The sequence below is a fragment of the Phodopus roborovskii genome, unplaced genomic scaffold (assembly GCF_943737965.1).
Source record: "Phodopus roborovskii unplaced genomic scaffold, PHOROB, whole genome shotgun sequence".
Classification (NCBI taxonomy): Eukaryota; Metazoa; Chordata; class Mammalia; order Rodentia; family Cricetidae; genus Phodopus; species Phodopus roborovskii.
In genome coordinates, this window is record NW_026126598.1 from 8,420,431 (window position 1) to 8,445,801 (window position 25,371).

The window sequence follows — 25,371 nt, forward strand, 5'->3', positions numbered from 1 at the left end:
GGACCTTGGATCCCTGGTCTTCCTGCCTCCACCTACCTGTGATGCTATGCACCACCACACCCAGTGTACTGTACCTAGCTTATTAACAAAGCTTCATTATAGGTGTAAGTATGTAGGGGGGGGGAGTGTATAGAGGGCCCCATGCTTTCTATGGTTTCAGAATCCTTGGAACATATCATTCAAGTAAGGGAGGGTCAGTGTTAATAGAAATCTAGAGACAAAGTGGGGGGAGGTGAAGAAAGCCTACTGTGGAGTTACAAGTTTGGCTCAGTGGCGAAGAGTGTTGGCACCAAGGTCAGGGTAGCACATTGCAGGTAACCCCACTTCCAGGGGATCTGACTCCTGGTCTCCAGTGGGCAGCTCAGGACTTCTGCTACTGTCTTCTGGTCTTTTTGACTACCTGCACTCATATGCATATAACCATACAAACACACCCACATCCATCCACACCCACCCAAACAACCCCCCTCCATATACATACACAGAGGGGGTGGGAAGGAGGGAGGGAGGGAGGGAGGGAGGGAGGGAGGGAGGGAGAGAGAGAGAGAAGAAACTGCTGGCTTTGAAAGCAAATGGAAAAGTTCTATTTTTTTTTAAGATTGATTGTATTTTTGATTTTGTGTATATGTGTGTGTTGGGGATGGGGCACAGATATGTGTGAGTGGGTGCAGGTCCCAAAAGGCAGATGCTCTGGAGCTGGAGTTATAAGTGGTTGTGAGCCAGCTGGTGTGGGTGCTGAGAACCAAACTCCATTCCTCTGCAAGAGCAGCAAATACTCTCCACACTGAGCAGCTCTCCAGCCCCATGGGTGAAGAATTTGCAGGGAAGAAAGATAGCAGCAAGCTTCTCTTTCTGTTTGTGATCAGTACCAAGGGTTCAGTCTTGCCACGCCACTCCCTGACTCTGTCTTTTTCACTGCCAGGTGTCCGTGGAAGGCTGCCCTTCCTGTCTTGATATTTCCAGTTGATGAGATCAACACAATCAAAATAGGTTGAGCTTTGCTGTTTCTGACCTTTAATATAGCTTGTGTCTAAGCTTGAATCAAGACATTTCTGATTTCTCTGGTCCCCAGGAGAATAAAAAGTGACCCTGGAGACTGAGGAGTTGTGCCCTCTGCAAAACACTCACTCCATGAGCATGAGGGCCTGAGTTCGGATCTTCAGCACCCATATGAAAGCTGGGCACAAAAGCTGGCATCTGTAGCCCCAGTGCTGGGGGCATATCCAAGACAGGCACCTGCAGCTCTTGGCCAGCCAGCTTAGCTGAATCAGTGAGCTCCAGGTTCAGTGAGAGACCCTGCCTAAAAAAGAAGGTAGAGAGCAACACTGAACATTGACCTCTGGCCTCCACATTCTCTCTCTCTCTCTCTCTCTCTCTCTCTCTCTCTCTCTCTCTCTCTCTTACACACACACACACACACACACACACACACACACACACTAAACTCTTGCAGGAGTTGCTACTATTATCCATATTTTAGATGTTAATATTTTAGGCACAGACAATATAGTCAAGCTGTGTGCTTCAGTCTGATTTTGTTTTAGCTTAGGCTAATCTAGAAAGAAATAACTTCAGTGATACACAGAGGTGGGTATCAGGTTCCCCTTGATGGCTGTATGCCTCTGTGTGGGCTATTTAACCTTTCAGAGCTACTAATTTCTCATTAATAAAATAGGCTAAGAATAGCATCCACCGTGTCCTTGGAATTTGATGAAACAAATTGAAAACTCATGTGAGGCACTTTCACAGTTGGAGTCATTTCTGTCATGACTGCTGCTCTTGTCACCATTATTGCCACCACCATCACTGTCATCAATGTTTAAGACAGACATTGCTGTTGTCATCACTATTGTTTCTCATATTATTGCCACAATAATTGTCATCATAACAACTGCCAGTAAAGTCATTGCTACTGGCAGAACCATTGCAATTTTCATCAGCATCACTGTCATCATCACTCCAATATGATTGTGTTGTCCCTGTCATCACCATCACCACTGTCACCATCTTTACCAACATCATTCCTGTCAGTCATCAATATTGTCATTGTATTTTTCATCATCACCACCAGCATCATTATCAGTATCATTGGTGTCTTCATAATCACCATCCTCATCATCTTTATTATTGTTGTTGCTGTCATTCATCATCATTATTGTTGTAATCATTACTGTCATTACTTCCATCATCATCATTGATGTTGTTGGCCTCACCATCATCATCATCATTATTGTTACTTTGTTATTGTCCCGACCATCATCATTGTCGTCACAATAATCATCAGTATCATTACTATCATCATCATCTTTGTCATTATCATGGCCATCAATCATCATCAGTTTTACTCACCATCATTATTCATTGCTATGATCATCATCATCACCATCACCATCATCATCACCATCACCATCATCATCACCATCATCATCAATGGCGTTGCTGTTGTCATCATTATCATCATCATCATCACAGGAACTGGCAGTGACTTGGTCAGGTGTCACCAGGACAAAAATGGTGCTGACAGCTACTTCTAACCACAGAACTAATTTTTACAGGCTCCCTAAACCATAAATCCTGTGATTCACAGTCAGTTCTCTTTGAACCCATTGGTAATTGATAGCCCAGACTAAATACATTCCTGGGATAGTTAACTTGAAGGCAGATTTCTGCTCAATTTGTGGTTGCTGTGGAAACAAGTGCTCCTTGGGGTCCAAGAAAATGCTGGCAGAGACTTGGCTTCTTGAAATCTGGAAAATATTTCTGTACTAATTGGATTTGCAGAAGGATCCACATAGTCATGATCATCTCTGCTTTGTTGCTATTGGTTGGAGCTGTCTTCTGACTTAACTGTCTTCCCAATCACTGCCAGTAGGATAGTGTGGAAGTCAAGTAGACTTTGGGGTTCAATGCGCATGTGCACTTACCCATGTACTCACTCTTACCTGAATATTGAAGCAAGATGTTTCTATCTAGAATCTTCTTCAGTTGCTCTCCATTTTGAGACTTGATCTCTCACACAACTTGGGGCTTCCCAATTCAGAGGTAGACTGGCTGACTCGTAGGTCTCAGAATCCTGCCTCTGACTCCCAAGCATTAGGATTACAAGTACATACTGTCACACCCTACTTCTGCATAGCTTATGCGGAGCAAACTCAAGTCTTCAAGCTAGTACAGCAAGTACTTTATTAACTGAGTCATCTTCCCAGCCCTGGGATTGATTCTATATTTCTTTGTATTTTTGAGACAGGATCTCATGTAGCTCACACTGGCCTCCTATTCACTGTGTAGCTGGGAATGATGCTAACCTACTGATCCGCACCAATAGCTGAGATTATAAAAGCAAGCTATTAGGCAGTTTCTATGGTTCTGGGGATGGAACTCAGAGCTTCAAGTGTGCTACTCAAACACTTTACCCTCTCAGCTACATCTTCAGCCACCATTGAATTTTAGGAAAGGTAGTGTCCATGCAGACATGTCACACCAAGCTGACAATAGACACAACACCTAGCAGTTATATTTGTATGTTCTTTTTTTCAGCTCCATGAGAGCAACCTCTCTTTCCCTACCCTTTTTAATGAGTGCTGCATTCTTAATCTAAGGAGAGTCACAATTTTCAAGATTTTAGCACTGCAAGAGAATTTTGAGGAAGTGACTACCAGTTCCTGAGATAGAACTGTCCACCATGAGGTGTGTCTACTGTCTGGGTTGAGAGGACCTTTTGGATTATTCCTGGTGTGGCCACAGTTCCATATTGGGCAGCTGTGAGTACTTTCATCCACATGTGTGTGTTTGTATGAATATCAGCTTCCTCATTTTCCTTGGAACAGTTTGGAAATATAAAAAGTTAAAAATAAACAAGAGGCTAGGGACATGACTCAGTCACTGAAGTTCTTGCCCTGATCTGATCTGGTCTTGCATAAGGATCTAAATTTGATCCACAAAACCCATGTAAAAGACCTTGCATAACAACATGTGCTTGCAGTCTCAGCAGTGGAGAGGTGGAAACTGGTAGATCCCTAAGACTCATTGTCCCACCAGCCTAGTTTAATCAGCAAGCCCTAGGTCTCTGTGAGAGACCCTGTCTCAGAATACAAGGACTGGAAAGAAAGTTCATCTGTTAAGGGCTCTTGCAGAGGATCTGGATTTTATTCCTAGCACCCACATGGTGGTTCTCAACTATCAATCACTCAAGTTCCAGGAGATCTAACATTATCTTCTGGCCTCTATAGATATGCACATGATGCACAAACTTACAAGCAGATAAAACACATATACACATGAAGACAAATAAAGAAACAAGATGCATGGCATCTAAGGAATGACACCTGAGGTTAATCTCTGACTTCCACATGTGTGTCCTCATATGCACATGCTTCTGTACACACAGATATGAACATACACATACTTCTACATACACACATATTATAAACAAACAAATAAATAAGAATCTGACCAAATTGCAAGAAAAAATAGAAGGGAAAGAGTAAAAACCAACATAAAGGGGACATTTGAACAGATGGTTTCACTTTTGCCTCACATTTCTGCTCCAACTCAACTTCAGTGTTCTCCTTGTGTAAACATTTGGCTTGTGTGTTCTTTAGACTTTTGTCACTGTGACCAGACAGTAGTCACAGACCAGACCTGGGAGAATCCATGTTAAGCAGGAAAGGCTTATTGTGGTTCTCCCATTCAGATGTTTCAGTCCACAGTCATCTGGCTCTATTGTTTGTTGGCCTGTGGCAAAGTGGAGCATCTGGGAGCAGAGTATTCATCTCATCGTTCCCAGGTAGCATAAAGAGTGGCAGGTAGAGGGTATCTCTCAAGGCCATAACCCCATGATTCTATGTACCACAGTTAAAGCCCCATCTTTCTGAGTTCCATTCCCTGGTAATAATCTATTCAAATTTTGCAAATATTTTTCTTAAAGATCTGTGTGTGTGTGTGTGTGTGTGTGTGTGTGTGTGTGTGTGTGTAAATATGCATGCATGTGCATGGATTTGTGTGAGTGTCTACAGAGGCTAGAATGATAAATTCCCTGGAGTTACAGACACTTTAAAATCCCCCTGACATGGGTTCTGTGAACAAAATGTATGTTCTCTGGAAGAAAAATAAATGATCTTAGCGGATGGAACATTTTTTAATCAACTGTCCTACCTTTAAAATATTTCTGTTTAAGAAATCTATCCTGACTTTATCTTCCATCACACATTAGACAGAGCAGGAAATTCTAATAGAAATAGCATCTGGACCCTGGAGCTTGAAGCTGTGAAGCCTGCACAGGAAAGAGGTTTAATTTGTTTCCTTTTAAAACAAATAATTTATTCTCCCAACTCCAAGAAGGCCTGCACTGAAGGATTAAGTCTCTAACTATAAGGCATTTCTATTTATGCAAAAATTTCATTTTGACCATGGAGAAATCATTTCAGTAACTATGTATTACTTCTACCTATTACTCAACACTTCTACCAAATACTGAAAAAGCACAAATGCAAATCCATGTATCAATCTATCAGTCATCATCTATCTAATCTATCACCCATTCACTCACTTATCTATGATTTTCATGTAATGTCTTTCTGTCTAATTTATCATTCCATTATTTACCATCCCATTCATTTGCTCATGTATTTGTGTCTGTTCATTATCCATCCCTCTATCTCTAATCCAACCCCCTCTTTACTGTATTCATCTGCCTATCTACAATCTATCTGTCTGTCTGTCCATCTGTCCATCCATCCATTCGTCCATCCATTCATTCATCCATCCATCATTTATACATTTCCAGTAAGTATTAAGTACCAGACTTTAAGTTCTGAATATCTGTTATCTATTATTACCATATCAGTTTTCTGTAGCAAGAAAATTATTATTTCCAAGTCTATATGATGAAACCAAGGCAAGACAATGTTATTTTTAAAATTCAACATTTAAGAGGACTAGACATTGAAACAAAAAAATTTAAATATATAATCATGGTCCCTTTTTGCAAATAGAAGAAATTCCATTTTTCTCTGTAAAAAGGGTAATTTGGAGATTAAATTGCTATTGTTAACCATATATAACTGAAGAATGAGAAAGAGAGGAGATAGGCCTGCTGTCTGCACGGTGCCTTCCTGTTCTTAGAGGAAGCATACCTCAAAGCTAGCTATGGCTGTTCAGCTCTATAATCCCTGTCATAAGAAAGCCGAGATAAGAAGTGCTGGAATTCTAAGTCATCCTCTACTACATTAGTCAGTTTGACACCAGCCTGGGCTGTAGAGATAGACCCAATTTCAGAAAAATAAAAAGGAGGGATGAAGTAGAAGAAAAAGAGAAAGAAAGGGGAAAAGAAGAGAAGAAGAAAGAGAAGAAGAGGAAGAGAATGGGAATAAATGAAGAAAGAGAAGGATGCTGTGACAAGGAGAGGGATAAAGAAGAGAAGGAAAGGGTAAGTGCATCTTCCACTCAACTGCATCCCATTGTGGATCTACATGGGTTTCTACAGCCAATGTAGCCAGCAGCTTACAGTGCAAAACCACAGTGGACATTCCATAAAACATGTACTTATTCTCCTAATTGAGCTAACATGTCTTAAATTAAATATCAATATTAAATTCTGTGATGCACACTCTTGGGTGTAATAGCATGGGTAATTTGGAGGAATGAGTAAGAATTCAGTCATGGATGGTTTGTTTTAAGAACACATTCACAGACTTGTATATTTATAATAGCATATGGGTTTTCTCTTCATGGAACTCACATCACTACCTGGAAAATGACAGGGTATGATGACCTGGTTCCAGAAGATGGAGGCTGCTGATTCTCTGCTCTACTTAGCAATCTGCTGTTTCCATCTTCCAGGAGGGAAAAGGTGTCATCTCTACAGTAGGGTCACTGATGGCCCATTTGAGAGGTCTTTGGCTTGGGATGGTTTTGATTTGGCTCAGTTATAGAGTAGCTGTGAAAGCAATTTAGGGTCTTCCTTCATTCTTTCCTCCCTTCCTCCCTCCCTTCTCTCTCCATTCCCCTGAGGTGGAGTTCAGTTTCCACCAGCAACCATTGTGATGGTTGAGCCTCACTGTAAACATAACTAGATTTGGAATCATCTAGGAGGCACATCTCTGAGCATGTCTGTGAGGACATTTAACTGGGATGAGATTAACTGTGGTAAGAAGATACATTCTGAATGTGGGTGGCAATAGCCAATGGTCTGGGGTCACAGGGATGAATTTAAAAAATGGATGAATCAGTCAAGTATTAACAACCATCTCTCTCTCTCTCTTCCTGGCTGTAGATGCAATGTAACCATAGTAACAGAAATGAAGCTAGGACACACTTAATCTTCATTTGCCACCTTACCCTACATCCCTCTCCTACTCCGACCTTTCTATCCCCCACCAAATCATTTTCCCTACCTTCCCAAAGAGCTTTTTCTATTCCCGAATTGCCCCTTTTCTATTTCAGAAATCAGCATGGAAGTTCCTCAAGAAGCTACTACATGCTTTAGCGGCTCCACTCTTGGGCATATGGCCAAAGGATTTGAAGTCAGCATACCACACAGGTATTTGCACATCCATGTTCATCACTGCAACATTCACAACAGCCAGGAAATGGAAGTGGCTTAAACATTCATCAACAGGTGACTCCATTTCAAAAGGTGGGTAGCCATGATGGCATTTTATTCCATCACAAAGAAGAATGAAATGACCTCTCCAGGAATTGGAGGAGCTAGAGATCACTGTGTGTATTGGTTTTCTGTGTGTAGTGGTGTTTAGTGAGACAGGCTGGCTGTCTTTTAGCCTCTAGTACCCTGGGAATTACAGTCTATCTAATCCACTAGGCTCTGCTTTCCCTGGCTCTCTTACCACCTCACTCCTGTTAGCTCCACTCTGTGAGCAGCTTTGTGAAGTATTCCCACAGGTCTTCTTCTGTTCATTCGCAGTCATCTCATCAGGGTCACAGATAAGTACTCAGCTCATTAGGCACTGACCCCTTACCAGAGCAATCACCATAAACCACCGTGAGCTCTCCCCAGTTCAATGGATGTGTAAACTATTTAAGACAAGATGAAATGAACAGGAAAGATTTCCTGGTTTAGTTTAATTGCTTCTCAGGTGGCCTCTCATTTACCAAGCTCTGCTACAAGGAAAAGCCACGGCTACCCTAGTGAAACAAATACAAAAGGGTCCAATCCTTTTGGGGGAATATAGATCAATTTCATGGCTCCCAGGGAACTGGTGCTTCCAAGATAAGAAGATAATCTCTGTCTAGGGCAGTGGTTCTCAACCTTCCTAATGCTGTGACCTTTAAATACAGAACTGTATTCTTTAACGGTTATGGCCATGACCCACAACCATAAAATTGTTCTCATTGCTAGTAGAAATGAGAACTGTAATTTTGCTATTGTTATGACCACAATACAAATATTATTGGACATACACATTTGTCAAAGGGGTCACACCCCACAGGTTGAGAACTGCTGATCTTGGGGATATTCTGCTGGAAGTCCTTCCTTCCTTCCTGTACATACACATAATATTTTTGAGTTGAGGGCTTCCTGTGTCACTGTCACTGAAGATGATCTAGGATTTTTTGTTCTCCTGCCTTGGCATGCCAAGTTCTAGAATTATAGGAGTATGCAAACAAATCCAGTCACATATATATGCATATATGTTGCATTATTGTAATGGGTTGTACTGCCCACAGAACTGTTGCTCTTTAAACAACAAATAATGATGGATAAATGCAAATCAATTGTCTACATGGGCAAGCCTCCATTGGTATACATGTTAAAACCATAGCATATGGTTTAGAAGTTGCAAGAGTTGAACTGGGAATGGTGACATATACCTGCCATCCCAGTCTTTTGGAAGATGATGTAGGAGGATTTCAAGTTTGAGACTGTACTACATAGTGGGACTCTGTCCCAAGACAACAAAAACAATACAGTTATTAGTTATGTAGTAGGACAGACGGTACAGGATGAGCAGAGGATGTAGGACTGCTGAGGGCACAGAATGGTGCATCTTGCATGGGCCTCCCCAGTACTGAGTTTGGAGGTGTGCCCTGTTACAATTTTTTATTCACACATTGGTTGTGGAGGTCTAACTCTTCTTCATGGATAGGGGAGACAGAGACAGAAGAATCTCCAGGAGCACTGGGGTCCAGTAGCCTAATGCATGCAATGGTGAATGACAGGAGACACTCTCTGTCCAAGAAAGTAGAAGGCAAGACCTATACCTACACCAGTGTTGTCCTCTGACCTCTGCACAAATTCATAATTCACACATATGAACATGCACACACACATATACACACGTACATACATCATTCCCTCTAACACACACACACACAAAGAGGATGTGCGTGTGTGTGTGTGTGTGTGTGTGTGTGTGTGTGTGTGTGTGTTATCTCAAGGCTGCACTTCATAACTTTTCAAGTTGTATGCTGCTCAAAGGCCATCAGCCAGTGATGAAGTTACAAGGCTGTGCTACCCAAGGAGCTGCAACCCAGACCATGAAATATAGTGTAGTAATTTATTCACCCAGAGCAGTCACCTTCATTCTGCAAAGACCATGGGTATACTATATAGAGATACCTGCTTTCTTTTCTCCCCCTTCTTTTTGGTCCCTGTTCTTTCAGTGAACATGGGTCATAAAATCTACCATGCTGAGCCACTTGTATTGCTGCACTGGGCTGTTTAGCCCTACTGGAATGAGCTACAGCTGCTTCTAAGCAAATGAGAAGAGGAAGATTTCTTGTTACCTCTGGGGGCCTTAACAAGCATTGGTTCTGTATCTAAATGGAATACCATTTAAATTGCCCTGAAATTGCATTGCTTGTCTCCATTAAATGGAATCCTATGGACTATAAATCTGACTCAGAAGGGCTCAGTGTAAATTTGACTAAGATGTCACGAAGAGTATACTAAAATGTAAAACATTTGTCTACGGAAAATCAATTATGAACCAACCCATCTCACAAAGGACTGAAGGGTTCTCATTTTCAAACTGTATGTGTGCATATGTACACATATGCCATTGAGAGGTGCAGTGGCTGTAGTATCACATTGTAAGAATTAGATGAATGTTAAGTGTGGCATGTTGTCTAATGATGGAAAAGGTTTGACTAAGGAGGAGATACCCATCCTGAATGTGGACAGTTCTATGTCATGGTCTGGAGCCTCCACCTGGACAAAAAGGAGAAGGTGCATTCTTTGCTTCTTGATTGTGGAAGTGATGTGACCAGTTGTCTCACACTCCTGCTGCCATGCCTTCCCAACACTAATGGATTGTGTTCCCCAAAACTGTGAGGAACAATGAAATCTTCACTCCCTGACAACAAGAATTTCCTCATATTTTACTCAATAGGTCCTTGTGGTCACTTGACCCATAACATTTGCAAGCTACTTGCAGAATTAGTAAAATGAAAAAAGGTGCTTTCTACCCTTAATGACTCAGATTCTGTACCACCCAGGGTCATGGAAGAAGCCACAAAATTGGCTGGAAAAATACCTCAGTTTTCAGTATCAAAGAAAATAAACTCTACAAGAGCTTGAGACACTAAAGCAAGAAGCACCTGTTTTCAGGCAATGATTTTGGAAAGCAGAGGCAATATGTGATTGAAAGAAACCTAACCATGAAACAAACCAATGAGAAATATTTTTCAAGTGTTGATGGAAGTTTCTGTACTGCCTGATCCCACAGCTATTTAGTCCAAATTAAACACACAGAGGCATATATTAATTATGAACTGTTTGACCTGTTGCTCAGGCTCACAAAGAGTGAGTTGTAGACCCCACAAAGGCAGTTCTCCTAGAACACACCAGTGTGTGAGCTTTAAAGAAAACAATATATATGTATGAAGTAATAGACCTCTGTGCACAGTTGTTGGGGTTGTGTCCTGCTCATGGGGACCTGTCCAGGGGCCAATAATCAGGGATGTTCTCCTTGGGAACTATGATGGTTATATACTCATTGTCATCTTGACAGGACTTAGAATCATCATGAAAGCACATCCCAGGTGTGTCTATTCAGTTTTTTCTCAAGATGTTTGACTAAGGAAGGAAGATTTATCCTGAATGGACAGCAGTATCCCATGCTCAGGGAGGCTATCCCAAATAAAAAAAGAGACAGTGAGGTGAGCACCAATATTCATTTCTCTGTTCTTCCTGGTTGAGGGTGACATGTGAATGGCCATCTCACACTCCTGCTTTTCCCACCACAATGAACCATACCCTTGAACTGCAAACCAAAATAAAATAACAAGGGTGCAGAGATGATAAAAAAAACATCAATACGAAGAATCTCAGAGACAGATCTGACCACCTGGTAGCATGGCAAAGATGTAGCTTTAGAATAATGGACTTTCTTTGTTCCCTCTCTCAATAAAATGCACTGGCTGGAAATGAGATGACAAACAAATCTGTCACATTCATCTGCTGTCTTCTCAGACTGCCAGCTCTCTAATTAAAGCATCTTTTAAAGATTCAGGTCCTTTTCCTGATTATTCACTGGCTTCATGAGCACCTGTATTCCACTTCTAGGAAGACTTATTTAGATCATGGTTTCAGGGATTTCAGTCCATCATGGTGGAAAACAGCACATTGGACCAGAGTAGCTCATGGCATGGTTGACTAGAGGAAGAACACAGTAGTCATAGGAAAGGGCATGGAAAGACATCACTAGACCCTTCTAGTGTCATCTAAACAAGACTCACTTTGTGTAGTTCCACCATCTGGGAGGGAGATATAGAAAGGGAGAAATCATGACAAACTGAAGGGGGCTGGTGTATGGACTCTTTGCCTGAAATGCAGGAAGCACTGGATCCTTTAAAATGTGTGACTTGTTTACTTCAGGAATTTTCTATTTAATACCTTTAGAGCATGGTGGACCACTAGAACTGCAAATGCAGCAAGTAAAACCATGGGTAAGGGGGACAATGACATTTTGGATGGAATAATATTTTTGCCCAGATTATTTCCTGTTTTGATTTCCCCTATGTGAGAAAGTGCTCTTCACTTCATAATAAGAGCACCTCGTTTCACAATAAGAGCTCCCAGAGACTTAGAGAAGTGGCATCGATGCAGGGTGTTGCAAAGTTGAGGTCCCAGCCTAGAGTGACAGCACACTGATTTGAGTGCAGAGAAGATTTTACAAGCCCTCCTCCTTTTATTTTAGTAATCAAGATCATGTGATAAGATATCACCCATGTCTTATCTTACCCTCTGTCACTTATGTTTAGCTTTTTCCCCACAAAACAGGGTGTGAGTTATTCTCTTCATTGTATATTTTGTTTATTCTATAGCTTATCATATCCATGACCTTGTTGACAAGCTTAGCTGTAAGTAATTTTCTATTTTAAACTCCTAGTGAGGGGTTACAGTCTGGCAGAGTTTGGGTCTGTGTAGTAGGAGAATAGCTATACTAGAGGGCATCAGCAGAGATCTAGTGTTTTCTGCTAATTTGTAGCTTCAACTCAAGTGGACTCAAGGTGCCTTTGAAAATGAACCACTAGACAATGTTTTTAGTACTTGGCAGTATCATGTTTCTGTGACACTGAGGTTGGAGACTTGAGGCTAGTCCCTCTGCCCTCAGGGATGACCATGAGTCCATGCTGGCCCAATCAGCACAGTTTCCACTTTCTACTAATGATTGGTTCTATGGTAAGTATGATTTCTACACTGTTCCAATGAGACTCAACCTAGACATTGTTGGAAATTTTAAGAAAAAGAAGTTCTGGGCCTAAAAAGATTGTTCAGCACATGAGAATATGTGCTGGTCCTGCAGAGGACATGAGTTCTATTCCCAAGACCCATATCTACCTTTAACTCCAGATCCAGGTCTGATGCCTTCTTCTGGCCTCTGTGAACAACCGTATTTACACACACAGAGACACACAGATATACATGCACACAATTAAAATTGAAGATAAATCTTGAAGAATTAGTTCCATGAAGCTTGTCATCTGAGAGTCACATAAACATGAGAGTGTGTGGAGGGAAAATAATCCAACATTTGAAAAACAGGGTGTTAAGCATGAAATAAAGTAATATGATTTGAGCTGCTTTATCATTTCCATATTTACATTTTTTTAATCCACTGGTGGAATAAGGTTTCATTAGTTCACAGCCACCATGGTCTAAAACACCTGAAAGGTTCCTCACAGACAAATCTCCTAGGTGTCTTTTAATCCAATAAAGTTGTCAATCAAGATCAAGCACCCCATAGTAGGGTGAGTGTGCAGAGGGAGACAGGAAGTAGGCTGGGTTGTTCAGAGGACTTCAAGACTTTAGGGTTTTTAACCTGGAGAATTAAGGAGAGCCTTCGGGCTTTCTCTAAATGTGGGTTAGGGTCAGCAGTCAAGGGGGAAGTGGCTCAGTCAGTGTGACCTCACAGCCTCCAGAATGCCTTGTCATGATGGCACATTTCCCAAGTTTGAGAAGACAGAGGAGGCACACAGGAAAAAACGAGGCAGGCACCTTGTACTTCAGCTACCTTAGGACAGAATATTGTAGTAAATTAGGGTGACATTTGCAAATTCTGGAATCCTTTATACTGCCTAAGTGGCATATCTTGTAGACAGGAGTGCTGTTCTTTTACAGCGTAAGGTTGTGTGAATGTTATGCTTCCGGCCCTTTCTTAAGATGCCCCGCAGTAAAAGACCATGACTTGAGAAATCTCAGGTGCCCTAAGTCTCCAAGTGATCACGATTTAAACAGGAAATTCTGGAGATGCTGAAGCCAGAGCAGAAGCCATGTTAATGGTCAGCCTCAGGACCACTACCCCATCCTAGAGCAGACCTCTAACCTTCAGGGAGTGCTCCTCCTCATTTACTCCTATAGCTCTGTGACTATAGGCTCTGATCTCCCACTGGGGCCAATCAAATTCATAGTTCTGGAGTAAATGTAGGAAAAAAGAGATAAAACCTTTCTTAAATCCAGACTGGGGTGGCCCAGTGGTTCCCAGGGTCCTAGGTTTGGTAAGTCAGAGACTTCAAATGTTTTTTCTCAAATTCCAAGCCATAGGCTGGGAAGATGGCTCAATTGTAGAATATCTGCTGCCTTAGTTAGAATTTCTATTGATATGATAAACCCCATGACCAAAGCCACATGGAGAGAGAAGGGGTTATATCACTCACACTTTCGGAGGCATCGGAGGAACTCAAGGCAGGAACCTGGAGGCAAGAATAGAACAAAGGCCATGGAGGAATGCCGTGGCTTATGCAGTTTGCACTCAGGACCACCAACCCAGGGATAGCACCTCCCACAGTGAACTGGGCCCTCCCACATGAATCACCAAGCACAAAAATGCACCAAGGCTCCTTTATAGGACCATTCTGCAAAGGCATTTTTTTATATTAAGATTTTTTTTCCTTCTCCTACAACCCTGACTTGTGTTCAATTGACATAACTGTCCAGCAAACTTGCTGAGCATGCACAAAGTCAGCACTATAAAAGCTAAAAACATCAACAATAACTGTGCTGATTTCATTTTATTGTCAACTTGGCACAACCTAGAGTCACCTGAAAGGCGAGAACCTCAATGAAGGTAGTGCCTAGATCAGACATGTAGACATGTCTGTGGGATGTTATCTTGTTTGATAATTGATGGAGGAGGTCCCAGTCCACTGTGGGTGTCATCATCCCCTAGGCATGTTGTCCTAGGCTGTATCAGAATGCTAGCCATACCAGAGCTAGTAAATAAACCAACAAGCTGTTCTTCTGTGGTGTCTCCTCCAGGTTCGTTCCTCGAGTCCTCATCCCGGCTTCTCTTTATGATGAACTGGGTAAGCCAAATGAACCCTTTCGTCTCCGAGTTGCTTTTGGTCAGAATTATTGCAGCAACAGATTGAAAGCAGAAAAACAACCCAATAAAATTCCAAGCTCTAAAACTTAAGATGAGCAAATGATGTTGACAAAACTCGGGCAAAAATGGATGGCCCAAACTGGGAGAAAAAAAAAAAAAAAAAAAAAAAAAAAAAAAAAAAGCCAAGTCAGGTATGTCAAATTTTCACAAGGTGTCTACATTATTTTATTTGAAATAGAAAGAATCTCTTTTATTTATTCTCTAACAATTTTATATAAGTAAATATTGCGGTTAATAAGGGTCAGGATAAACAAATAGGCCGAATAGATGTTTATTCAGGGAGAAATAACTTACAACCTAGACAGATGAACACCAGGAAATTCAACCCGATCCTCTCCTGTCCGAGTCACGCCAGAAAGAGAGCGCCTTCCTGGCCCCCTCCGACCTCCTTCCTCAGGTCCTCTCCGCCCATCGCTCCACCCCCCCAATGGGCGTGGTCAGTGCTACAGAAGGACTACCTCACTACAATTCCCCTTTTAGTCTAAAGAAAAGATTTAGGCTTAATACAAAACTATATACAAAACAGTGAATAACAAGTGTGCTCTAAGAAAAGGAAAATCGAGAACAAAATGACCTACATATCTAGTCCTAGGGTGAGGGCATAATGGAGTTTACAATAGAGTTGTCCTAAGCTGGAAAACGTAAGTCTAGTACCTAATATATCTAACTAGGAAGAGAGAATAATAGTTGTGATAGTTTAATCTTCAACCTCATCAAGACCTGAGAAGGAAAATAACAATACTAGAGTAGACAGGAAATGCGGATGGACAACTTCCAAAACGGTGCAGCAAGGACAGAAACAGCAAGCCACCTGAACAGTCACCCTAGGTCTCACAGCGACGTTGGTACACCCAGATTTGGCTAAGGCCAAGAGAACTTGACAGACCACAACAACAGCAGGGAAATAGAATGGCTGTCTTACCCTGACTTGGCAAGGTCAAGCAGTCTTCTATATTTGTCTCCTGCAAGCACATAGGACTGCATGTCCAAATCAGTGGTCAAGGTGGGGGCAATTCTATGCCCAACAGGCCATTAGCTGAGGCGAGATTGAACTCCAGCAGGAGCAACAACAGTGTCCAACAATTTTTTCGGGAAAATGCACGGTGCTGTCAGGAGCAACAGTGTCTCATGTCAAAGGAGTACTAATATTAAAACATTTAAATGCCATGTTCTGCATGTCTATGAAGGATTGAAGATTAAGCATCTATATCTGACTAATCTCATAGGTACAGGAAATGTGAGTGAAGATAATCTATAATACTCGGGAACTTAGCTAAAAAGACTGATTAAAACTTTCCTGAGTAAAGCAGGAACAAATACTTAAACAATATAACTATTTACATATACCTACATGTAAATCCCTAAAATAGAGGTAGAGTATAAGTGTCAAGACAAGAGGTAGAACTATAAAGGGCAGCAAGATAAATATCCCAAATTGTATCAATATACAAAATGTCTTGAACACAAGAAAAGTATACATACATAGAATATGGTAAAAAATAATGTGCATAAATATTATAAGTGGAAACATTTAACACAATATAACAAAATATAAACTTAATTTTACATAGCTTACCACATAGGAATACATAACAATGTAAGCTGTAAAATACTATCTCATTCATACTCAAATTCTCAAGGAAATAGGCTAATCTACTTATATCCCATCTAAACCATACCTTTACCCATTTCTATCTGATGTTCCAGTTTTTTAAACTTATTAGTAGCTTCCTCCGACCAGGAGTGGGCTGTTTCTGCTAGTTTGTTAATGCATTGCATTGTTTCTGTTCTGGTTATTGAAGTATTTGACATTAAACAAATTATACCTTTCAGCTCGCCAACGCCATCTTCAATATTCTGAATCTTTTTTTCTATATTTTCTATGTTTTGAATTCTATCATTTTCAATGTTTCGAATCTTTGTCTCTATGCTTTGAATTTCATCATTTTCAATGTTTTGAATCCTTGTCTCTATGCTTTGAATTCTATCATTTTCAATGTTTCGAATCTTTGTTACTAAGTCTCCCATGGTTTGTACAAGTTCCTTATTGTTTGCTGTAATCTCAAACCATTTCTTTAAGAATATCATGTTAATGATGAAACCCATTGCTATTACAAAATAAAAGTATATATTGGTCCAGTCATAAGTTTCTTCTGCTAAAATCCCTTCTACATATGAAGTAAAATAATTCCTAAAGTTCTGCATAGTAAAATTATCTGCCATAGTTATAGAACAATTTATCTCAGATTTTATATCAGCTTAAATTGCAAAGGATGTTACAATTACCTTAGGTGTAATTCTGCTGTCCTGGAACTTTGATGCTTTTAGTTGTATATCTCTGCTTGTGGTAGCTACGCCTGGAGGTGTGTCATCAAATAGCGCCTAGCCGCCCAGGCTCGTCTGATCCCGGTTCCTGTAAAAAGTTCTTAACAAACTATGGCAAGCAGAATTTTGTTAAAAGGGGACTTTTGGAGTTACTTGTAACACAAGACGAAACGCGTGCAAGCCGGGCGGGTGCCGCCGGGCGGGTGCCGCCGGGTGGGTGCCGCCGGGCGGGTGCCGCCGGGCGGGTGCCGCCGAGAGGCTCTGCGCGAATGCAAAGTCCCGTGCGGAAATGGGCAAAAAATGTTAAGCGGTAAGTGCCTTTTTAGGTCTGCTTTAGCGGCAAAGATCTCCTTTGCAGTAAGGAAGAGGCAAATGTCCCAAAGCTGTGGTGAGTCCACCTGGTTAAACCCTGCCCGTTGGGGAAGGTGGGGGAGGGGGGCGGCTTCTGCCGCCTGGGGGCAAAACCCAGGTAAATTCCGCTTCTGACACCAGATATTGCGGTTAATAAGGGTCAGGATAAACAAATAGGCCGAATAGATGTTTATTCAGGGAGAAATAACTTACAACCTAGACAGATGAACACCAGGAAATTCAACCCGATCCTCTCCTGTCCGAGTCACGCCAGAAAGAGAGCGCCTTCCTGGCCCCCTCAGACCTCCTTCCTCAGGTCCTCTCCGCCCATCGCTCCACCCCCCAATGGGCGTGGTCAGTGCTACAGAAGGACTACCTCACTACAAGTAAACAATGTATCCTGATCATATCTATTCCTATCCCCTCTTCCCATTCACCCCAGGGGTGTCCAAACTTTTGATGTTGATGACACTGGTATCTATGACATTGGCATCGATAAATGTTTTGCCAAATTTCTAACTCTCCTGGGATCCATGCAGCCAAAGGTTTGAGCATGCCTGGAAGGGTTATAAACACCCTATCATTTGATTCTCTTCTTCTGAGGATGCTGTCTCATCTCTCTTTGCAGAGAGCTAACAGCATGCCTGGGAGATCAAAGGAAACCAGAAGCAAAATTATGGAGGTAAATACTCCAATTGTCTCTCTTTTCAAAGAAGGACCTGGAACAGATGAGTGACGGAACACTGAGAGTGTGCGCCTTGTCCGGCGTCCCAGCTCTGGCTTCCTAGTACCACCTGGGAGCCATAATTCTGGCTGCACACTGAAATTAAGGAAGCTGAAAAGCTTGATCTGAAAGGTGACACATGGCACTTGCCCCTTCCATTTGACTCGGGACTCCACACTCCTACCATCCCCACACTCTCCCCTCTTAAAATGACCCCCTCCACCTCAGAACACTGGAAAGATCAAGGTCTTTCAATCGGCAGAGAGGGAGAAGTCCTCATCGAGGCAGCTCAGAGCGTTTGAGTGACACCTTGTTTTTTAACATTAGAAGAGAAGGCTCTTAATGGCATGAAAATGTCTTTAATCACAGGAGCCGTGCTGCACTCCGCGCAGGTTCAAGGTGAGAGGGATGCTCTTGTTCAGCGTCTGCATTTTCATCTCACTTAGATTAATTCATATTTTAATTGCTTCTCTCCCTGATTGAAGTACCAGAAAAGAGCACTTTCCTCCCTTTGATCTCCAGTTCTCCCGAGCACCGCCAAGGTCAGGCACCAGGCATATGAGTGCTACTTGGTGTTTCCATGAAGGGCATGCAGGGGCTGGTGTCCCTGTGTGAGCACAGTTGCTCTTCAGTCCAGAGAGCTCCATTTACTAAGCCAGACCAGACAGCTCCATAGTTGTTTTTTCAATATACATGCACATGTCTAATTTTTGGTTAACACATGAAAAACTGAACAGTGTGGTGTTTCGCTATAAGAATCTAATATATAGTGCTGGATCATGATAATGGGTACCATCATTTATTAAGCCAATGAGGACACCGGAAACAGGTATGGTATTATATTAGTCAGGGCCTTCTAGAGCAACGATTCTCAACCTTTCTAATGCTGTGACTCTTTAATACAGTTCCTTATGTTGTTGTGACTCCAACCATAAAATTATTCTGTTGCCACTTCATAACTGTAATTTTGCTGCTGTTATGGATCAAAATGTAAATACCCGATATGCGACCACCAAAGGGGACACAACCCAGTTTGAGAACCATTGCGCTAGGGGAACAACACCAACAGAATGAATATATCTATCAAAGGGGGGTTATTATGTTGACTTATATGATAAGATCTGGGTAGTCCAACAATAGCTGTCTCACACCAGATGGCAGAAAATCCTGGAGTTGTTCAGTCCATGCGGCTGGATGTCTCAGCTGTCCTAATCAGGCACTGATGGTCCGGGGAACTCTTGGAGAACTTATCAATCTTCACTCTACATGAGAAGCACAAAGAAACTGGTTCTAGCACTCATGAAGCAGAGGCAGGAACAGGCTAGACATTTTTATTTGAAGGAAAATTCCTTTATAAACTGAAGGACAATGATATACATCATTTTATTGTTTTATAAATTTGAAATGAGGGTTATAATCACAGGTACTGAGGATGAGGACATGAGTATATATTTTTGTGGGATATGATAAAATGCAGAACATTGCCTCAACTTTAAAGATTAAAGCTCTGGTTTTCTTATGAGTTGAGAAGTTCCTTTACCTTGTTTTATGCTAATCCTTTGGACTCATATAGGGTATTATATAGTGCTCCTGGGGAGAATGGGGTTCTTTTCTTTCTAGTTCTCAGTTTTGTGAATCAAAGAATTTAAAAACAGATTCATAAAGAAGTTCACTTACAATTCTATTAGTGTTTAAGATAAAAAGAAACATACAAGCAAGTAAAAATCCTGGCCGCCACCAGGAGGAGAGGGGGAGACAATGTCATGTCATTTGAGTTAGGCAGGGTGATCAGAGACACACAGAGAAAGCTGAGTGTCTGGGAAAACATGCTCACTGGTTAGTATTGGTGAAGAATCTTGACTCAAAGTTCAAAGGGCATTTGGTACCAGGCTCTCATGTGCCAAGGCAGAAGGTTGTACCAGAGGCATGTGATGAGAATGAAGAGTGATTGTTATAGACACAAGTGAGCTAATGAGCTAAGAGTTCCAAATATCTCTGGCTATGTGATGCATGGACAGTTATAATGTCCTCTTCCACCACTGATATTTCAGAGGCTCCTTCCTAACTCTACCCTTCCCACAACCCCTCACTAATCCCACGTTCTGTTCCTCATATGAAGCCCAGGCAAGGAAGGGCTTCCAGACTTCCTCTGCAAACTGGTGCCAGAAGTTGAGGTCATGACAGGACACATACACTCATGAACCCAAAGCAGCTGTGGTTGCCTACATAAGAACCGTACAAGATCGAGCCAGTCAACAATCCAGCAGAGAGGGATATAGAGCTCATGAATTCTCACCCCTAGCCAATGGGCTGTTGACAGTTGGTGGCATCCAATGGAGGGAAAGTCAGTTTTCTTTGAGGCTATAGTCCCAGTTGGATTGATCTCATTCCAGTAAGCCGCTGGTCAAGCAGGGCTATCTATATAGGTAGCACAAATTAGACCCAATGGGTTATTTTAAAATAATAGTACACTAAGTTTGAAAGAAGAGCCAGGCATGGTGGCTTTACTTCCAGCACTCAAGAGGCAGATATCTGTGAGTTCAAGGTCAGCCTGGTCTACAAAGCAAGTTCCAGGACAGCCAGGGCTGTTACACAGAGTAACTCTCTCTCTCTTTAAACTCCTCTCCCAAAACACCAAACAAAACAAATTAAAATTTTGGAGAATAGGAAGATGATGATGAATCTTGTAAAAATTATGGAAAGGAGTGAGCCAATATGATCAAATATATTGTATGAGATTCTTAAAAAAATAACAAAATAATTATACAACATATTATATAAAAAAACACTCTAACCCAAAGAAACTTGGGGAGAAATGGTTTATTTTGGTTTATATTTTTGGGTCACAGTGCATTAATGAGGGGACTTGAGGCAGGAACTCAAACAGTAGCCTGGAGGAAGACACCATGGAGGGACACTACTTGTTCACTCTCTCACTGGCAGATGTTTTAACTACTTTCCTTAAATAACATGGGACTGCCCACATAGGGAATGGTGCTGCCCACAGTGGGCTGGGCCCTTCTGCTTTAATTAATAGTCAAGACAACCCCTCACAGCCCAATAACATTTAAAGTCACTCAGTTGAGATTCCTTTTGTCAATCTATTCTAGTCTATTTCAAGCTGATGGTTAATACTGAGACAGTCCTAATACTTTTGTAACAAAATGGCCACAAACTAGGCCATTTAGAAACATATTCCTTTAATGGTTTTGGTCCTGTGATTGATTCTACAGTGAGCAGCACTATGTTGCAATCTAGCAGGGCTGAACTCCCTCTACAGGTATTCAGAAGAATTTGCTCCTTATAATATCCTAGCTTACAGGAACTACCATCATTCTTGGACTTGTGGTCTGGTGGGTCACATTACCTACTCTTCTTTTTGTATACATCACAATATAACTCTTGAGACATTGTCTCAATAGGTGGAGAGTAATAGAGCAGGACACCAACATCCTCTTCTGGCCTCGATGGCAACGTACCAGGACCCCCACACACACACTTTTATTTATACATGTATATGTATACAATGAAACATGGTCATATTCACCCCATATTTCCCCTTTCCAATTCCCCCAATGCTCTTGCATGTTCCCTCCCAGCTTTACACCTCTGCATTTAAAAAAAAAACTTTCTGCTCTAGTTTAACTTCTGTTGCTGTAATAAACATCCTGACAAATGGCAGCTTATGAGAGAAAGGGGCTTACTTGGTTCGCAATTCAAGGTGATAGCCCATTATTGTGGGAAAGTCAAGGGAGGGACTCAAGCAACTAGTCATATCACATCCACAATCAAGAGCAAAGTGAAAATAAATTCATGGATACTTGCTCATTTACATTCTCTGAACTGGCTTTCTCCCCTCTTTATAATGATCAGGGTACCCTGCCTAGGGGATGGTGCTGCCTACTAAGGGGCTGGATCCTCCCACATCAATTAACCTTCAAGATAGTTTCCCACAGACTTACCCACAGGCCAACCTGATCCAAATAATTCCTCAATTGAAATGTTCTTCTTGGGTAAGTCTAGGATAAGATAAGTTGACATTTAAAACTAACCAGCATACTTGCTAAGTCCAATTAATAAGGACCATATGTACATGGGTGTAGAGCTATCCACTGTAGCATGGGTAACATACCAGTTTCCCTAATCTCAAAGGAGAATGATTCTCCCTCCCAAGAGAGCAACCCAGTATCAACAACTCCTCTATAAAGCCTGGTGCCTTCTGAGCCCCTCCTTTACGTCTTTTAGAATTCTAGTCATTTCTCCTTTAAAAATAAATGTGACTTTGTGATCAATTCCACCTGATTATCACAGGAGCAGCTTTCCATATCAAGACTCTTAGCTTAGACATATTTCACCTCCATTCCATGTAAGGAAACAGCTATGGATGGTACTTATATCTCAAAGAATCATTTATTAACCTATCATCTCAGCCCCTGCTCTGGTTACAATTCACAGGCATGGGGGTCTTTGTCCTTCTAATACCCTGACTCTTTTCACGAGTTGGCAATCAGTAGAGAAGGAGGCAAGAGACACTTCTATGTGGCCTGGTGACAAGAATGCCAAGCCAGGCCACTCCAAGGAGGCATCAGGGAGCTCTTTCTGTCTGGGCTTTATAAAATGGTTGTAATAATGTGTGTTTGAAAGGGGGTTGGGGATCCTCCACTGAAGACAAAAGTGCAGGCTGTTTTGGATGTTAGATAGCTGTGTGGGCCCCCAAGATCCAATAAAATAGAGGTCTTGCAGAGCTGAAATGAGGAGTTTATTGTCCTACAGGGGACAGACAAGTATTCTTTAGAGTGAAGATGAGGGGAGATACCTGTCCATTGGTCAATGACAAGACTGAATATGTTGTCACTAACTGTCAGGAAAGGACCTGCCACCTGTTTACTACAACCTAACAAATGACAGTAATCATTGTAGATTGGTCACTAGTGCCTGGATTAAAAAATCCACAAACATTTGTCAATATTGTGATTCTAGTCCCAGTGATACTTAGGACTAGAAGCCTTCTCAAAACTCTTCATTTTAAACAGAGTGGGTGAGGCAGGGTGCGAGGGGTGTGTGTGAGTGTGTGAGTGTGTGTGTATGTGTGTGTGTGTGTTGTTGTTGTTGTTGTTGCTGTTAATGTGTGTATGCAGGTGCATGTGCATTTGTGTGTATGCTCAGTGAAGGCCAGAGGTCCATATTAGGTCCTCGATCATTTACTAACCTTTAATTTTTTAGACTCGTTCTTATTTATCTATGCAGGTGATTTCCAGGGAGGTTTAAAAAGAGCATAAGACCTACTGGAGTTAAAAGCAGTTGTGAGCCTCCTGACATGAGTGCTTGCAACAGAACTATGGCCAACTGCAAGAACAGCAAGTACTCTTAACCAATGAGCCATCTTCCCAATCCCAAACTCCACCTTTTACTTTTTGATGCAAGGTTCCTCACTGAATCTGAAACTCAGCAATTATGATAAAATGCTTGGCTAGTGAACTCTAAGAAAGCATTTGTCCCCACTTTTCCAATGTGGGGATTATAGACACCCCCACACCCAAATTTTATGGGGGTGCTGGGGTTGAACTAGGGTTCTTCTGTTAGTGAAGCATCGGAGTTAGTCAAATCATGCCTGATCCTCAATGAAAGGCAAAGCCTGAAACTGGGGATATGGCTACACAAGCATGAAGACTTGAGTTTGGATCCCCACCACTCACAACAAAGCTGAATATGGTGGCAATGGACCTGTATCCCTAACACTGAAGAAATGGAGGAAGATGGATCTCTGGAGTTCAGTCGCCAGTCAGTCTATTTGTCTAGTCAGTTTGTGAACCTTGAATTCAGTGAGAGATTTTGTCTCAAAAAATAAGATGAAGAGCAATAGATCTGATATCAGCCTTGGACCCACATAGGCTCATGTACACATGAATACACACACACACACACACACACACACACACACACACACACACACACACACCAAAACTATCAACCAAACCCAAAACAGAGGGTTTTGAAATACATGAGAACACTAACCAAGAAGGTCACCCTTGAGCACTTGTAGAATATTCCAGATCACAATATTATGTATAAGACACCATGACATAGGATCTCTGTAAAATATTAACAGACTTTTTACACTGTTATTTGTAGGATTTTCCTTCAAAGTAATTATTCTTTTGTTTGAAAAGACAGACATTCTTTTACTTCATCCCTGCCCATGGTTCCTCCTTTCAGAGTATGAATCCATTCAACTTCATTTCGTGCCTAAATAGAAGACAGATTTTTAATGACCTTTTTCTTTAATTCTTCCACAAAGAGAAAAAATCCAGAAGGTTAAAGGTCTCTGAATTATTGGAGGCTCTTCCCTTACTTTTGCCTTCACGTCTGTCTTTCAACCAACCCTCTTCCTTTTCACCATTTTCCAGGTATAACTTTATTTTCCCTTTTCCATCTCCCTCTTTCTGTTCTGTGTCTTCTTAACCCCCCCATACCCCAATAAATAATAACCTCCATTGTGATCATTATTGGTTTGAATAAGAAATACTCTCCACGGGCTCATTCATTAGAACACTTGGTCCCAGCAGGTGGCGCTGTTTGGGAAGGTTAAAAGAACATTTAGGAGGTGAAGCTTGCTGGGGGAGTTATGCCACTGGGGTCAGGATTTAAAGGTTTATAGTTTGACTGCACTTCCTGTTCAGTCTCTGTTTCCTGTATGTGGATGTCTCTTTGCTTCCAGACTGCCAGGTGGGCAGCCTGTCCCTGCTTTCATACCTTCCTTGCCATTATGGACTTTATTCCCTCTAAAATGTTAGCCCAAGTAAACACTTCCTTGAGTTGTTTTGGGGCACAGTACAGAAAACTAAGGAATAGTCTCTTCTGTGATCCACACAGTCCTTCTAATGAACTGCTGCCAAATAACCTTCCTAAAACACCAATCTTATCCTGTTCTCTTGAAAAATATTGCTGGTGAAAGGACTCCCAAACTCACTACCACAGCAGGCAATGCCTTCCTGACCCAAGACTGCATTAAACTGGAAAAGAACAGCTTCTTTTCCATGAAGAAATTCCATGAGAAATTAAAAGTGACACTTACAGTCAATATCTCGAACCTCTTCTATTCTTTTGGTTTTCTGCTGGTTCTGC